A 16,423-nucleotide genomic window follows, 5' to 3' on the forward strand; every position below is an offset into this window, starting at 1 on the left:
TTGGCCTCGGAGTTGGGCACGACTCTCATTAGCATTTAAAGGCGCCCGATGCCCTTTCCGAGCCACCAATCCGCCCGGGACGAGAGCGCAGGGGCCGAGTCGAGGAGTCCAGGAAAGCCAGGCTAACTCCGCGCCTTGCACGGCAGCCTGGACTTTTCCGAGGAGCACGCGCCGCCGGCCCTTTGTTGGAGCCGGGCAGCGGGGCCCCGCCCCGGCAGCATCTTGACGCCTGAAACTGACCCCTGCGCGAAGGAAAACGCGGCTTCCAAGTTTCGCGGCGCTTCTCGTCCCCCAAACCCTTGCTTTTAAGCCCTTGCTGTGTATTCGTCCGACGTTTACGAAGCACCAGGAACCATTTCCGACACGACAATACAGAACTGAACCAAAAAAACTCTGCTTGGCCGTTTACCCCTGGAGAATAGCTTAGGGATAATTGCACCTGCAATCCCCAGGTGAGGAAACTGAGGTGCAAACGTCAGAGAATCGGTGTCCATATCAGAGCGTACCCCAATTTCATGGCGATAAGTAACGAGCCGCTGAAATGTGTTTAATACTATACTTGGGGAAGACTGAATAAATTCACATCCTACCGTCTGTTCCAATTGCATCTCTCAGCTGGCGAAAGCTTAAGCAACTGAGCCCTCTTAGTCTCAGGGATGAGAGGTACGGAGAAACAGATCACCCAATAAACGATATTTCCAGTTTGAGGAGTCCCCCCTGGCTTTTAGAGAATCAGGCTAAACACACGGCCAGAGGGACAATGACCTGGACCCAGCGCCTATTTGGAATTTAGGAGTATTTCGTGTTCTGGGCCTATAGGATGCAGGCACACCTAGGTCTACATTCTAGTACTGCTCTTTCTTGAGGGAGTTTACTAGGACTAGGTATGCAGAGTGCATTTCCTCCTTTGAGGGAATTTCTCAAAGGCACTCTGGGAAGTAGTTGAGATTATCCTATGTAACTCTCATGTCTAGTCCAACAAAAGCTCATTTTCTTCAGTTCCTAATCTCCTGAATCGTTTACCAATGGTTCCCCCCCGGAATTGTCTGTTTTGTGGCTACATCAAGAGGGTTGCTGGCGAGTATGATTCGCCATTGTATCCCCGAGGGCTAACACAGTGCCTAGAATAGAGCTAGAACACAGGGAATGTTTACTAAATGAAAACAAACAAAAAGACCAAATTTTCCCAAACCTATCAACACGTGCATTATCCATAATTGTGAAAATACCCTGCCTTGTTTCTTTCTTACTCCATTCATGAAAAAAATACAAATTAAAGAAAATGAATTCTTAGAAAAATAGCAGAATATGGAATTTTTTACTTTTCCATGTACTGCTATATTTAAAAAATTACAAACATCTAAATGTTAGATTCATATTTTAGTTTGACTTCAGTAAGTAGCATTCGGTATTGTTAATGCGCGTGTTTGAAAAAATCCTGGTCAAATACTAAGCATGACTAAAGTATTTCTTAATTTTTTTTTTAATTTTTTTTTTTTCAACGTTTATTTTTTGGGACAGAGAGAGACAGAGCATGAACGGGGGAGGGGCAGAGAGAGAGGGAGACACAGAATCGGAAGGCAGAGAGAGAGGGAGACACAGAATCGGAAACAGGCTCCAGGCTCTGAGCCATCAGCCCAGAGCCCGACGCGGGGCTCAAACTCACGGACCGCGAGATCGTGACCTGGCTGAAGTCGGACGCTTAACCGACTACGCCACCCAGGCGCCCCTAGTATTTCTTAATTTTAAAGACTCTAGTCTTTAAGTCACAAGGAGGACTTATTCTGGCGAAGACTGGCCATTGACTTCCTTACCCCACAAAATGATTATCATTGCCATTTACCATGTAGAAATGGATTGCAAGAAAAAAGATGAGAGGGCTTGAGCTCTTCAAACTCCAATCTAATTCATCCTAAAGCCCTTTCTTAAAATATATGCAAGTATCCCCAACTTGCAAAGGTTCATGTTAAGCCATTTGCCTTCTACGAAAGACGTACATTAGTACCTGTTTTCACTAACAGGAAGAAATCCAAAGAGGATTTCGCTTCTGTGAAAGAAGGTGAAAAGCAAAGATAGTATTCAGCGCTTGTTTTGCACAAGTCATTGTAGAGGCAGAACGCACCCCAAGCAGGGAGAGTGGTCCTGCTAAGCTCCTTCCCTGAAAACTGTACTCAGCATCTCGGTATTAGGTTGCCATAGCTTTGAATTGTTTCTGTGAGCATCTGTGTTTTGTCTTGATTTATTTTGTGCATCTGTTAGCAAGATGTGTCCTAAGGTATCATAAAAGCCCAAGAGAGGCTGTTTTTTGGGTCTAGGAATGCTCAAAAAGTTTTCCGTATAAATAAAGGATAATTGTGTCTTCACTTTACGCCATTTTGCTTTCATAGAAACACTCTACATTCTGATAGCAGGGGAAACCTGTATATGTATATTCACCCCTGGAAAATACTTCCTAATGAACAGGTATGGTCTCCAACCTCTGAAGATTGGATACGTACTTACAGATGCATCCTGGGATTTCCTAGAATTCTGTGCGGGCATGGCTCCCAAAACTGCTCATCATTTTCATCCAAGGAAAGCAGTGAGCAGCTGGTAATTCTTGGTATTGTGCTAAATAAATCTAGAGAGAATGATTTAGAACAAACAAGCTCTATGTTGTTTTAATAATCATAACTAGAGAGGGGTGCGGGGTGGCTCAGTCAGTTAAGTGTCTGACTTCAGCTCAGGTCATAATCTCGCGGCTCATGGGTTCGATCCCCACATCGGGCTCTGTGCTGACAGCTCAGAGCTGGAGCCTGCTTTGAATTCCCTCTCTCTCTCTCTCTCTCTCTCTCTCTCTCTCTCCCCCTCTCTCAAAAATAAAATAAAACTTTTAAAAAAAATTTTAAATAGCCATAACTAGAGACCAGCTTGGTTCAGATGCACATAATCTTTCATTCCCTCACTCACTTGTTAATTCCCATACTCACTTAGCACATATTTTCTAAGCACACACTATGACAGACAAAGTGCTACATTATGAGTTTCCAGTGTTGACCAAAATGAAGTTTACACTAAGGTTTTCTTTCATGTGATATTAAATAATTTCTTTCACTATCATTTCCTTTGTAAGAAAATGTCATTTTTTTTTAATTTGAGAATAAGTGGAACAAACAAAAACTGAATTGTGATCTAATTGTTGACAGCAATCATTTTTAAGCAATGACTGTCTCGATCATGAAAATAAAAGCCACTCTGTTCCTAGTATGAAGGGCATTAGAACTTCCACAACTTTCGGAAGGGCTGAAGGGTTGGGGGGGTGAGAGGGAAAATCCGAGAGGCTCCATTGAAGATCTCAGAATCCAGCCTGAAAGCCACTGATTCTTGGGAACTCTTGCAAAGTCACTGGAGTCACAAGATCTCTAGGAGGTGCTTAACCATTCAAGGCTACAGCCAGGTTTGGGGAGACGTAAAGCTTACGCAATTTAGACAGCTCTCTTTAAGAAAAAAATAATGAACGCGAATTTGCTAAAGCCACCCTCAGTATCTTAGAATGGGCCCATGCAAGAAAGGAGCCCTTCGGTCTTGACTTTACTAGCTTCAAAGTGTGTCCACCCATACTACCTGTCTTAATCAGCAACATAGATGCTGGAGTTCAAGTTTAGGTGTAAGCAGCTTTAAACTTCCATCTGTCCATGCATCTTCCTGTAACTAACTTTGGAAAACAGTGGCATCCTTCTCTTCTGCCTTCTCAGTCTTGAACTAAATCTTGAACTAGTCTCATTGACAGATTCCAACCTGGAACCATTCAGAGAAGGAAATTCTGGGAAATGTAGTTCCTGCCTTTGAAAAGGCTCAGAATAATGCTGGGTTGCCAAGAGACTATCCCGCATATCACCCTAGGGAAGAAAATACGATCAATTGACTAAAGGAGATTAAGGAGAGTTTAAGCCATTCAAGGAACTAGAGCTTTAAAGTATGTAAGCATTGATATATTAGCACATCTGACACCAGAAAAACAGTGAAGTGCTCATCTAAACCTGATGAGGGGGGGAAATGGTCAGTTTGGAATAAAAAAGTAGATGAATCAGAGAGCAAAGATTCTTCTTTTTTTTAATTTTTATTCATTTTTTGAGAGACAGAGAGAGACACAACATGAGCAGAAGAGGGGCAGAGAGCGAGGGAGACACAGAATCCGAAGCAGGCTCCAGGCTCCGAGCTGTCAGCACAGAGCCCGATGCGGGGCTCAAACCCACAAACGGTGAGATCATGACCTGAGCTGAAGTTGGCCATTTAACCAGCTGAGTCACCCAGGCTCTCTGAGAGCAAAGATTCTTCTTGGTCTCCAGCAGTGTTCTCCTTCCAGGGGAGGAGATACCCTGACTCCCTTTGGCATTCACTAATACCTTCATACATTTACTGACTGTTCCCATTAGGAGCTAGGGTGCAAATCAAGACCACAAGGGCCCCTGTATTCAAGGAGCTGTTGGGCTAGACCAGCACTGTACCACTGAAATATAATTTGAGCCCCAAATATGAGGCATGTATATTTTTTAAGTTTTCTGGCAGCCACACACACACACAAAAAGCAAGTAAAAAGAAACATTAGATTGATGTTAATACGTTTTACTTAACCTGATATATCCAAAATATGTATTTTTATTTCAACATTTAACCAACATAACATTATTAATTCTCTATTTTACTCTTTTTTCCCCCCTTTGTTACTGTCTTCAAACTATGGTGTGTATTTTAAACTCAAAGCACGTCTCAATTTGGACTTGCCTCAGTTAAAGTACTCAGGGTGGGGGTGCCCAGGTGGCTCAGTTGGTTAATCATCCAACTTTGGCTCAGGTCATGATCCCACAATTTGTGAGTTCAAGCCCCGCAAGGGGCTGTCTGCTGTCTCCCTTTCTCTGCCCCCACCACAAAAGAAATAAATTGACATTTAAAAAAACAATAAAGTACTCAGTGTAGTTAGCAGATACAAGTATTCTAGGCAAGGAGAAGTTTTTCTTTTTTTTTTTTTAAGTTTATTTATTTAACTTTTGTAATCTCTACACCCAATGTGAGGCTCAAACTCATGACCCTGAGATCAAGAGTTGCATGCTTTTCTGACCGAGCCAACCAGGTGCCCCTAGACAAGGAGAAGGTTAGCCTGAATAATTCTCCAGAAGGCTAGTATAAAAAAATCCTGGCCTTGAACTCTGGATCATGCATCTGTCTGTGGTAACCCATTAAGATAATGTTACCTATCAGGCTCCCTTGAGCTTCCTTATGACATAGAATACCCAAAGAATTTACGTGAACTATAACTTCATGATTCTGAATAGTTCTATGACAGTGTCACTGATAAGTTCTAGAGCACGTAAATAAAGTTAATTTACAAGATCCTTTCCTTGCCACCACTGCTCTTGTAAACATGCACTTTTATCTTTTTTTTAATGTTTATTTATTTTTGAGAGAGAGAGAGAGAGAGAGAGAGAGATCATGAATGGGGGGGAGGAGCAGAGACAGGGGGACAGAGGATCTGAAGCGGGCTCTGTGTTGACAACAGTGAGCCTGATGTGGGGCTTGAACTCATGAACCAGGAGATCATGACCTGAGCCAAAGTCAGACACTCAACTGACTGATCCATCCAGGCACCCCTGCACTCTTCTTTTAAAATATATATTGTCATACCAAGGTGAAGATATAGTCTAGGATTTCTTCTTTTTCATTAAGAGAACTAAGGGTAAGGTAGGGAATTGCCTTTACCCTCTCCTAAGGGAAACTGGACTTAGGATTTGGAAAATGTTGCTCCTCTAGATCTGAGATTATTGAGAGGGGAGAAGCAATTACTGAGAAATGGAAAAAGCAAGTTTAAAAAAACCTGATTATTTCAACATACTTTTTTATATAAAAAATACTTTTTTTAATAAAAAACTTACTTTTTCATAAAAGTAAGTTTACTTACAACATAGCCTTTTTGTATAAAAGTGACAGCTTCTCAAAGACTTTGTTGCATTTGTTTGCTTCTGTTGTTTTTTTCTAAACTACTCTTTAATTATTGGGATAGATTCTTAATGTTTCTCTAAAGATTAGCAAATTGGTATACTTTTGGTTGAAGAACTTAAACAGATCGTCTGATAAATAAGAACTGGAAATAAATATTAGAAAGTATTCATTTCAGGGGCGCCTGGGTGGCTCAGTCAGTTAAGCATCTGACTTTGACTCAGGTCATGTTCTCACAGTTCGTGAGTTCGAGCCCCACGTTGGGCTCTGTGCTGACAGCTCAGAGCCTGGAGCCTGCCTCAGCTTCTATGTCTCTGTCTCTCTCTCTCTGCCCCTCCCAGGCTCATGCTCTGTCTCTCTCTCTGTCTCTCTCTCTCTCAAAAATAAATAAACATTAAAAAAAAATTTTTTTAAGAAATTAATCATTTCAACCCCACTCATTTTACAAATGAGAATCAGAGGTATTAACCAACTTTCTCAAACTAATTCACCTAGTAAGTGGTAAAACTAAAATCAAAACCTGAGTCTCTTTACACTAGTCAAGTACTCTTTCTACTACACAATTCTGGTTGAAAAAAAAAATCTCCATTGCTCTGACACTGGGGCTAATGGTGTTTCAACTCTCCTCTTTGATTAAGAATTAGAATCTGGTAAAATGTAAGAAGCATGCATAGAAATCTGTAAACACTCTGAATTCACCTCAGAAACGGAATCAGCTTGGGGCACCTGGGTGGCTTAATCGGTTAAGCCTGCGACTTCGGCTCAGGTCATGATCTCGCGGTCCGTGAGTTCAAACCCCACGTCAAGCTCTGTGCTGACAGCTCAGAGCCTGGAGCCTGCTTCAGATTCTCCGTCTCCCTCTCTCTCTGACCCTCCCTGCTCATCCTCTGTCACTCTCTCTCTCTCAAAATAAATAAAGATTTGGGGCGCCTTGGTGGCGCAGTCGGTTAAGCGTCCGACTTCAGCCAGGTCACTATCTCGCGGTCCGTGGGTTCGAGCCCCGCGTCAGGCTCTGGGCTGATGGCTCAGAGCCTGGAGCCTGTTTCCGATTCTGTGTCTCCCTCTCTCTCTGCCCCTCCCCGCTCTCTCTCTCTGTCCCAAAAATAAATAAACGTTGAAAAAAAAATTTTTTAATAAAAAAAAAATAAATAAAGATTTAAAAAATTAAAAAAAAAAAAAAAAGAAATGGAATCAACTACTGGGGTACCTGACTAGCTCAGTCGGTAGACCATACAACTCTTGATGTCCCCGTTTCAAGCCCCCATGCTGGGCGTGGAACTTACTTTAAAAAAAAAAAAAAAAAACTCAACTGAGAAGGCTCTCTGGCCACTAGAAGATGTGCATCTTTCCAGTGGGAACCCCTAGAGAGGAAACCAAACAGCTGTGTGCAATTTTAATTTATAGCGTTTGGAACTAACTCCCTAAAACAATGCATGAAATATATTCTCGTCTTCCTGAAAAAGCTTTCTTCTGTCTCTTTCCACACAGATTACTTTTCTTTTTTTCCTGTTTTAATGACTTCCTCCATTCCTTTTCATCTTCTTCATTACTTCCCTTTATATCTTTACTTGTTCAAGAGCAACACAAAAAATAAAAAAACAAAACATAGCAAAAACAAAAAAATGTATGTCATTCAGAAATTAAGTCTCATGGCCATGGCTCAAGCTTGCACTCTCTCTCAAAATGAATAAATAAACTTTTAAAAAATGAATAAACAGGGGCGCCTGGGTGGCGCAGTCGGTTAAGCGTCCGACTTCAGCCAGGTCACGATCTCGCGGTCCGTGAGTTCGAGCCCCGCGTCGGGCTCTGGGCTGATGGCTCAGAGCCTGGAGCCTGTTTCCGATTCTGTGTCTCCCTCTCTCTCTGCCCCTCCCCCGTTCATGCTCTGTCTCTCTCTGTCCCAAAAATAAATAAACGTTGAAAAAAAAATTTAAAAAAAAATGAATAAACATAAAAAAATTTTAAAAAGAAAGAAATGAAGTCTCATGGGATATCTAATCTAAACTCTTGTCTAGGAGACCTAATACCTTATGGTTTTTTGTTTTGGGGTTGTTGTTGTTTTGTTTTGTTTTTGGGGGGGGTGTTTTTTGTTTGTTTTTGGTTTTGTTTTTTTGTTGGTGGTGGTTTGTTTTTGTTTTTGGTTTTGGTGTTGGTTTTTGGTAGATATGACAGTTCTGGGAAATAAATCCTCAACCAGTAAAAGAAAAAAAGGGAAAGTACCCTATAGATCTCTTCCTCAGTTTTTGCTTTTCAAAACCCCTTCTCCTCTCCTTTTTAATTTAAATTCTTCCTCTTGGTCAGACGCCATTAGCATCTGTAACTGCTCCCTGTAATGATCTATTTCATTTTTGTTATTTGTTTGTTTTAAATTTATTTATTTATTTTGAGAGAGGCAGAGAGAGAGAGAGAGAGAGAGCACATGTGTTCCCGCACACCCACAAGGTAGGGAGGGGAAAAGACAGAGAGAGAGAGAGAGAGAGAGAATCCCAAGCAGGCTCCATGATGTCAGGATGTCAGCACAGAACCTGACTCATGGCTCAGTCTCACAAAGAGTGAGACATTGGCCTGAGCCAAAATCAAGAGTCAGACGCATAACCAACTTCACCACCCAGGTATCCCAGATCAATTTCATTTTTGGAGACACCAGCTTAATTTTACTGTGATACTCCCCCAACGTGGGAATTTTGGTATAGAGAACAAGAACGAGAAGATTTGTGAGGGTACGAAAAAAACTAGGGACACCTGGATGGCTCAGTCGGTTAAGAACCAACTCTTGCTTTCAACTAGGGTTATGATCTCACAGTCGTGAGATTGAGCCCCGCATCAAGCTCCACACTAAACATGGACCCTGCTTGGGATTCTCTCTCCTCTCTCTCTGCCCCTTCCCCACTTGTGCATGCACCTGCACACACACACTCTCTCTCTCAAAACAAAACAAAACAAAAATGATAAAAACCTAGCTTGTAATGAAACCACAAGAGAGGAAGACTAGTCACGCACCATCAGACTTTTGACTTCCATATGATAAGTTCACAGTGTTAAAGAAGAAAAAAAAAAACATGTCTATACACAAAATTACCATGAAGGAGCAATGTTTGCTAGTGTAGATCTGAGCGTATACTTATTTTGATATTATGAACTAAACTTATAAGCAAGGAGAGTAATAGCTACCTCTTCCAAACATTTAGATCTCTAGAAATCTGACTGCACCCTGAGCAAACTGCTTCTAGTCCTCTGCTTTCTTTTCCTTTTTCAGGTAATCTCTGTAGCCAAAGTAGAGCCCAAACTCATAACCACGAGATCAAGAGTGCTCTTGATGCTCTACCAACCGAGCCAGCCAGGCACCCCATCTAGTCTCCTTCTTTTAATTCTGCCTTTACCTGAATTCTTTGCATCCATCACTATTCGTCTTAGTCTTTTATTCAGCGTAGGATGTGGGGGAATGTGAACTTGAGCTACAACAAAGAGTTGAGTGATGGCGTGAAGTGTGGGCAGAGCACACACTCCAGAGAGGACTTCTGTTCCAGTCAAATCCAGGTGATAAAACACCAGTTAAGCACTTCCCTATAGGCCTTTCACAACAAGTCAAGATTCTATCTAACCACCAGCTTCCTGCCCACAAAGGTTGTCTTTAGAACCTTCCCAAGTAGGGACCACCTCAAAGTCGTTTTGTCACATGATTAAATTTGAACAAAAATAAGTACAGTAAAACCTTGGATTGTAAGTTGTTCTGAGAGAGTTCTGCAAGACGAGCAAACATTTCTAACAAATTTTAACTTGATAAACGAGTGATGTCTTGCAACGGGAGTAGTACATGATGCTGAAAGCCACATGATCACAACCGAGCCAATAGTTCTCGATATTTGCTTTGATATACAAGTGCTTTGGATTACAAGCATGTTTCCGGAAAGAATTATGCTTGCAAACCAAGGTTTTACCCTATTATGACAGGATAACTGTGTCCTAACTAGATAGTATTTTACTATAATATACAATTACATACAAGCTTATTGCAAATTTCCAGAAACACATCCACCTAATACTGTTTTGCTTTGAGTCATGAAATATATTGTCAAAAATAGTTTTCATAAAATAATTTTAACTTTATTTGTATTCCTGGTTAAGCAACTTACAGTGATTTTCAACATCTTGGCTTTCAATCTAGTTTCTTCTTCTCTTTGGCTTTTTATGCCATTTAACATGGAAAGGAGTATTAAGTAAACAAGTGGTTTCATTGGTAAAGATGGAGTAATTTTAGAGTTTTTTAAGATGAAAGCTGAAGTTTTAGAATGTAAAGTTATACCACGCTAGGAGTCCCCACAGTGAGAGTTACATGGAAAATGAAAAAAAAAAAAAAAAACAACTCAGTGTTATGAAGTATCAATAGAAAAAACTTAAATTCAGCTAGGCTAATTTTAAAAATATATATATATTGCAAGAATTAAGTGGAGAGGTTTTGTTTGTTTTCTGAGGAAGTTACTTTTGTTTTGGCCGTGGTTGGGGGTGATAATTTGTGTGTATGTGTTTATATGTATTATAGTAATTATTATTTTGCCATTGTGAAGAAAAAAAAACACTGCTAAGCTAAAAACATGTCTTTGAGATGATTGTCAATATGAAGAAGTATGTTATAGTAAAGGCATATGTTATGCTGTTTGTCTATGGCTATGCCTATTTTCCTGTATCTTAATTCTAGGACTTTCTATTCAGATTCAACGTTCATAATCTATAAGTATAATGAAATTAAATGTTGTCCTAAAGCTAAAGAATTGAACTGGACTTTTATTTTATTTTATTTTATTTTATTTTATTTTATTTTATTTTATTTTTTAAGTAGGCTCCACACCCAGCGTGGAACCCAACACAGGGCCTGAACTCACCACTCTGAGATCAAGACCTGGGCTAAGATCAAGAGTTGGATGCTTAAGCAAATGAGCCAGTTAGTTGCCCCAGAACCTGACTTTTAAAGGAACCCATTATCAGGTCCTATGAAAGAAGAATAATGGCATTTTATTTGTATTTCATTAAAGTATAAAAATACTAGGCAGTTATTTTTTTTTTTAATCTCTAACAAGAGTAAACCAAAGAACACAAGTGAAGTTGTACCAAGAAGGATCTCGGTTTCATGGTATCTAACCCTGAGATGTTGAGAAATTTCATCATGTGACAAAATGACTTTGAGGTGTTCCTGTTTGGCAGGGTTCTAAAGACAATCTTTGTGGGCAAGAGGTTGTTTGGGAGTTGGATAGAGTCTTGACTTCTGTGAAGGGCCCATGGAGATGTGCTTAATTGGCATTTTATTACCCAGATTTATTACCCAGACAGGAGCAGGAATCTGCTTGGAAGGTAATGTACACTTCACTCCATCACTCAACTCTCATTACTCTCATCACTCGTTATAACTCAGGAAATAAGGTTCATTATGGCTGCTCAACAAGTAGGACTGGGCACACCTTAGCCTTAGTTTCTGATCTCAATGTATTCTGGTCCCTTAAGATTAGTTGGCACTTTCTCGACCTCTGTCACGACGGACACTCGTAAGCAAGCTATACATACCTCCAAAAATAGGCCACAGTGTTGTTTGAAATACAAGTCTGTCAAGAAGATGCTGAATTGGGATTATTGATGGCTATTCCTCCAGATGGGGACCAAATTCATATTGAGTGTCAGTTTTGTGATCAGGATCCCTCCTATTCCCCACTCAGACAAAAACTGGAAAGAAGAGACAAAAATACTCCCAGGTAGAGACTTTTTATTCCCTTCAGTGGACCTTTCCCTTTCCCTTTTTTTTTTTTTTTTTTTTTTTGGCCCTTTTCCATTCTTATAATTTCGTTTGGTCTTGCCTCTAGTCCAGGTCATTTTTTTAATCCATCACATTCTCAGATATTTCTTTCGTTTGTAATCTGTAGCAGTGATGGTGGCACAATTACTTGAATACTATTAGGAAGCATCACTTATTCGGTATAGACCATAGTCTAGGAACTCAACAGTGGCCTCATCTTCATCATTTCTAATCCCTGCACCAGCTCCATAAGGTTGGTATTGTTATCCTAATTTTACAGATGAAGAAACCAAAACTGAAGAGCGGTCGTAGACCTAGTGGGTCAGAGAACAGAGACTCAAACTCACGTCTTCCAGGGTCTAAAGCCAGACCCATCTCTTCAACTCTGCGGTGATGCTCCTTCAAGCTCTTATCCGTGTCGCTTGTGTGAGGCTACCAGCTCCAGAAAGTAATCTGATGTTCATTTGGAGAGGCAAGTTTGTTTGAAAGTCATAGTTGAAGCCATGTCACTATATGATTACTTTTATCATCCCATATGCCTCCATTTCTATCAAACTCAGAGGCTCAGACACGTGAAAGTGAGGAGAGAGAGAGAATACATGGGAAGTGAAATAAGTGACTAGGCCATGGCTGTTTTTTCGGTCTTTTTATATACTGATTTCCTTTATTTACATATTTTTTTCTGGTTTCTGTCTTACATGGTAGGATTAATCTCAATTTCCCCTTCGGCTCTAGTACCCCAACACGATTTTAATTTCCAGCATGATTTATGTAAATCAAGCTGCATGTTACTTACGTTGCAATGGAAGAATCAGAGAGAATTCTGACAAACTGGGTTTGTTTCTGTGATATTTTTCTTCCTTGTTCCAAGAAGAAAGCCAAGATTTTGGTAGTTAGCGGTCTGCAAGACTGACAACAGAAGCTGTCTCGGGAAGCCCTCTCTTTATATTGTAAAAACCCAAATCCGCTAAAGATAATGTGGGAAGGTGTTTCCACTGGAAGGGGAAAAGAGCTAGTATACTTGTAAAAAGATATGTAAAAGCAGGAGCCAAGGCAAGCAGATTCTCAAGCCTGGGAAAGGGACAATAGTGTGCTGTGGGTAGCTGGCACTGGGACCTTCCCCCTCTAGTGCCCTCTGGAAGGACTTGGCAGTGTGGTAGCCTTCTGTAGGGTGAGCACATTTGGGTAGCATCATTTTCATCTGTGTTCTCAACTCTGGTAAAAACTCCCAAGATTGGTACAACTCAGCCAAAAGGAGGGTTGGACGTTCTGGCAAACTTGGACAATGCCCATCCCAGCAGCAACCAGGAAGACAATGTAGACTAAAGTTTGCTTTGTGTAATAAAGGTCTTGGGTGGGACGGACATGAGTGAGGAGGGGAGGCAGGTTAACGGATGAACTTCTGTGTGAATTCCACTAATGACGGAATCTCTTACAACTTTGATGGGATAGGTCCTTCAGATAAGATTACTTGTATTTTTGTTTATCCCTTGGATCTATTCTCCACCTTTCTTTTCCCTGTTCTGTGCCCAAGGGGGCTAACCTTTCTGGGCAGCTTCTATAGACTTCTTTGCCCCTGGATTCCAGTTGTGTCCAGCCATTGGGAGGCACTGGCAGGAGATCAGAGGAAGAGAGGAAAATGAATTGGGGTATTTATTTCCAAGGATCCCTCCTTATGGGGTGACAGTCTCTTTACTGAAGGCAGCAGATCCCATCTGGTGGCTCTCTGGGTTGGATTCTGGCAACCATTCCTTCCCCTTACTCCCTCAAGCTTAAGATCTTTAGAAACTTCCCCATTCTTGTTAGCCCAGGGTGAGGGCAGCGTTGGGGTGGGGGTGGGGGTGCAGGTGGAGATTCTGAAATATTTCTAATTGATTTCCCTTAATCCTACCTAAACATTTTAAGTAGTTTCTTTGTTAAATCTTTCTCAATTACTTTTTATCATGCCATCTTTTAAAAAAAAATTTTTTTTTAGCATTTATTCATTTTTGAAAGACAGAGAGACAGAGCACAAATGGGGGAGGGGCAGAGAGAGAGGGAGACATAGAAACAGAAGCAGGCTCCAGGCTCCAGGCTGTCAGCACAGAGCCTTAGGCGAGGCTCAAACTCAGACTGATCATGACCTGAGCCGAAGTCAGCTGCTTAACTGACTGAACCACCCAGGCGCCCCATTTCTACCAGAACACTTGATAATGTGTTAGGTGACTTCCCCCCCATACCTAAATATGTGGACTCATAATCCTTATATGTTGCTTCCCCCAGCCCCTGAATTATCTTGTACAGTCCATATCAGAGCTATGATAGATTATAGCCCCTTGCACTGAAGCCAGATTATTTTGAAGTTTTAGCAGTGAAAGTCCCACATCCTGGGCAATGCCTCAGTCCCAGTAAAATCAGGTACTTGACCAACCAACTTATTACTTTGGTAATATACTCAGAAGTATAATATACTCTGTGTATACCAAGTATTCTCTGGTGTATACTCAGAAATCCTTTGGGATTTATGTCTCGCGGGCTATAAGGAGTCAGAGTTTGAAAATTACTACACAATTCTATATATAAGATTGTCCAGAAAACGATGAAGGAAATTAGGATGAATGCAACTCTGCCCAACGATTGTTTCAAGATTTTCATTTCAGAAAAAAAATTATTAAAAATTAAACCACTGCTTGAAGATTGAGGAGCTGTATTGTCAGAATCCCGGATACAAGGTGAAAATTATTCTCCAAGCCCGGGCCTGCCATTTGAGGCATGGTTTACCATGTTGGAGCAGATGAGAGAGCTAAGGAAAGGCCAGTTGGCTTGTGACGGGAATGATTACCAGAAACTGAGAGTGTTTTGAGGAGATACAATTTCTATCCCAAGAGAAAAGACAGTTGTACCCTTGATAGAGCTAATATTGAGCTGGCAGGAAGAACATGATCTATGGAATGTCTCATAAGGTCAATCTGAGGACGGCACAAGTGCTCTGAATTAATGTGTCAGTGACTGTGGTTGAAGGTGCGAGAACTGGTTTCAGGGTCTTCAATCCAGAGAATGTGGTAGGCAAACCTCTTAAGTGTTGCCAGAAAGTTAGGGAAAGCCGGCTATATTTAAAGTTAAGTTTGCAGACTGTTGTAAAGGAACCTGCCGTCGAAGCCTGAGGAAAAAGTGGAGCTGACCTACTTCACACAAGTGTGGGCCAGAGAAAAGATGGGCATCTTTCTTGTGCAAAGTTTAACCTGACTAAACTCACTCCTTTTCCAAACGTCTCCCAGAGAGTGAGGCTGGTGAAAAAAGAGGGAATAAGAGAAAGCTGTTTCCTTCCACAGCAGGGAGGTGGAGTTCAAGAACATGGGTCCTTTTCAGTTGATTGGCCCAACCCATGCAAGTGTAGATGGGCAATTAAGATGGCAGTTAAGGTCTCTGAATGCCAGCCACTTTCCAGAGTTTTAGATAAGCAGAGGTGATTACCTTTCTCCAGAACAAGCTTCTTCTTCTGAGAACAAGCTTCTGTGATGAGTGAATCCTGGCGCTCCCACCAAACTGCCACAGACTTGAAGCTGCCATCAATATGGCAGCCTGAGGCACCCACAGAGAGCCTGTGCCTGGAAAAGGGTGGACCCCACAATGAGACCAGCATTGGCCAGCATGCTAGTATTACGAATGGAGATCTGGCGCCATATTTCCCAGATTTTAATCTTACGAGCTATGGGACTTTAGAAAAGCTTACACCTTCTCTCTTACATTTCCTTATCTGAAAAACGGGGATAATAATAGTACTTATTTCATAAAGTTGTTGTGATGATTAAATGAGATACGATATATAAAAGTCTTAAAATGGAAATGTCACATGGAAAGTATTCCGTGAGTGTCTATTCTCCTCTTCATCAGAAGGCACACATTCATAAGATAGCTGTTTCTAGTTTAGGGTGTACACTCATTGTTTTTTTATTGTGCTTTTGAGGAAGATGAGTGCTCCATGATGGTATACACACTGAGTGCTTTTGAAGGAAAGGCTGAGATGTGCTTTGAAGTTCCCAAGGGAGCGCCAAAGGGGCCACTGTCATCTCAGGAGAGGCCACGCTCAATTGGCACCTCTTTTGCTTGACTCACCCTCCCTTTATGATCTTCTTTATGTGCCCTGTGAGTCAAATAACACCCGCTCCACACAGTCTTCTCAGAAAATGGCTTATTAAGGGAGGTCTGGGTGGCTCAGTTAGTTATGTGTCTGACTTGGGCTCAGGTCATGGTCTCACAGTTCGTGAGTTCGAGCCCCACGTCGGGCTCCATGCTGCCAGCTCGGAGCCTGGGGCCTGCTTCGCATTCTGTGTCTCCTCTCTCTCTGTTCCTCCCCCACCCATGCTCTCTCTCTCAAAATAAAGAAATAAACATTTAAAAAAGAGAGTGTGGGTTACAGAGCATTAGTCATATTTTTAAAAAAGAAAGAAAGAAAATGGGTTATTAGTTGTTATCAGAAAATTTTTCTCCACTAGAGAACTTCCTGTGTTTTATGTGGGAAATTTATTAAATGTGAATTTGAAAAAAGAGAGGTGCAATCTAAACCCTCATCAGATAATGAATGAAGGTCAAGGATAAATGAAGGAAATGGAGTGATATACCACCTTCCACTCTCCTCAGGCATTTATGAATGTGAGCAGGAGATTCTGACCAAAAGGGTGAGAGGAA

The sequence above is a fragment of the Acinonyx jubatus genome, chromosome B4, assembly GCF_027475565.1.
Source record: "Acinonyx jubatus isolate Ajub_Pintada_27869175 chromosome B4, VMU_Ajub_asm_v1.0, whole genome shotgun sequence".
In the NCBI taxonomy this organism is placed as follows: Eukaryota; Metazoa; Chordata; class Mammalia; order Carnivora; family Felidae; genus Acinonyx; species Acinonyx jubatus.